The sequence below is a fragment of the Octopus bimaculoides genome, chromosome 10 (assembly GCF_001194135.2).
Source record: "Octopus bimaculoides isolate UCB-OBI-ISO-001 chromosome 10, ASM119413v2, whole genome shotgun sequence".
Lineage (NCBI taxonomy): Eukaryota > Metazoa > Mollusca > Cephalopoda > Octopoda > Octopodidae > Octopus > Octopus bimaculoides.
Genome location: NC_068990.1, coordinates 85,669,958 through 85,672,192, shown reverse-complemented (window position 1 = coordinate 85,672,192; position 2,235 = coordinate 85,669,958). Strand labels below are relative to the sequence as shown.

General features: G+C 39.8%; 1 long non-coding RNA gene across 1 annotated transcript in view; it reads left to right on the top strand.

Annotated features, from left to right (window-relative positions):
• Positions 1 to 2,235, top strand: part of LOC106884268 (uncharacterized) — a 101,988-nt gene that overhangs the window by 91,179 nt on the left and 8,574 nt on the right. The gene's annotated exons all lie outside the window — the stretch shown is intronic.

Genomic DNA, 2,235 nt, shown 5'->3' with positions numbered 1-2,235 from the left:
CACTACACTCAGCTCAAAATTAGCAGCACTGATGCTTTGATACCTTGCAACGAACTGGCGTCTTGTTCACGAGGGTATCTTGTACTTTCTGCTTGAACCGAATAATCTCCCAGCTTTATGAGACTTTAGGCTCCAAGCAGATATTTATTTTAGTGAACTAGGTTTTATATATAGAGAGCAGACGTTATAGATAAAGTGAAGTAATGTACTATATCATATATTGTAAACAATATAAAATGGAGAGAAAAGACGTAAAAGGTATTAACAAAACACGGCGAATGAACATTATGAGTGTCTGCTCACTAATCTATTTGTTAACTGTCCCATACAGAAATCATTTACATGAAGACATAATTTATGTATGAGCTATTCTGAAACCGAGTTTGTAGGCTGACTCTAAAACTAAACGAGTCGCTTATTATCTATCGGCTCAGTACGTTTCTGTATACTGTATACTGTATCTCTATCTTTTCTTTTATCTTTTACTTGCCATACTGGGGCATCTCCTTGAAGGCTTTAGTCGAATAAATCGACTTCAGTTACGTTTCTGTTTTTGTTTTTTTAAAGTCTGGTACTTATTCTATCGATCTCTGTTGCCGAACAGCTAATTACTGGGATGTAAACAAACTAACACCGGTCGTCAAGCGGTCGGCGGGCAAACAAAAACACAAAGACACAGAACGGGCTTCTGCGCTGTTTCTGTCTACCAAATTTACACTCACAAGGTATTGGTCGGTCCGGGGCTATAGTAGAAGATACCCAAAGTGCTGCGCAGTGGGACTGAACTCGGAACTATGGGGCTTCAACGCGAGCTCCTGAGCCACACAACCATTTGGCTCCTTTATACTGAGCTGGCATTTCGTTTTTCCGATACATTTTTTTGTTTGTTCTGTATATGAGACAACGTGGAGGCACAATGGCCCAGTGGTTAGGGCAGCGGACTCGCGCTCGGAGGATCGCGGTTTCGATTCCCAGACCGGGCGTTGTGAGTGTTTATTGAGCGAAAACACCTAAGCTCCACGAGGCTCCGGAAGGGGGTGGTGACGACCCCTGTTGTACTCTTTCGCCCCAACTTTCTCTCACTCTTTCTTCCTGTTTCTTGAGTAACGCTGCAGTGGACTTTCGTCCCGTCCAGCTGGGGGAAACACATACGCCATAGAAACCGGGAAACCGGGCTCATGAGCTTGACTAGGCTTTGAAAGGGCGACGCTTATCCCTTTTTTTTTATTATATGAGCCAACATTTCGTTGAATAAATGAGATGGTGTTTTGTTTTAAAGGCGTGCAGCACAATCAATTTTCCATTACTTCACTTCACCCAGCAACCGTAAAAGTTACCAGATCAAAAATAATCTTAAAAAAAAACAACACATTATTTAGTAGTTCGGTGTTCTCCTGTTTATTAACAACTCTTTTAGTCACTGAGCAACATAGGACATTATTCAGCATTTTAATATATTATTAAGGACTGTTCAAACATTAATGACCACACCTATTATTGTCTAAATAGCCAGTCAGCTGCGGCTAATGTTCCGTGAGTGTAATTAGAACATTGTGTGCATTACATGAATGGGTGCGTGCCTGCATGTAGAAAGTATAATTTGATTGTATAATGAGTTGCCAATTATTTACTAATTACCACCGATGATTATTTTACTAATGATTCAGATAAAATTATCAATATTTATGTAAGACAGACGGCAAATATCTACAGTCTGGACAGTATACCCACCCTCCACTCTTTCCACCGATTTTTCCAGCCGCACTTTGAGTGTTATGATAAATTCCTTTAGTGATTAAACGCCCACCTTTACTCAGATCACGGAGACGGCCTTATTTCCTCTCAGTTCGCTCTATTAATGTAAAACTTACTCCTACTTACAAAACACTCAAGAAGACCGTCGAATTACCTCGAAGTATGCGTGTGTATGTGTGTGCGCGTGGGTGTGGGTGTGACTGCATAGGTATGCGAATGTACAAAAATCACTCGTAATATTCTTTTTATGTATATTGTTTGCTTTCTTATATAAACAGTTGATATTTTTTCCTATCTCTTGAGGTAGATGAAATAAATACCGGACAATGTACCACAGTAGATACAACCGACTAACAATAAATGAAAGCACAACAAAACATGAAACTATTGTCCTATCTGGACAGTTGTGTGAGACTATATACATTTGGTGCTTGTAATTATTCCTATTCTATGGTCTCACGCTAGTATTACAAAACATGG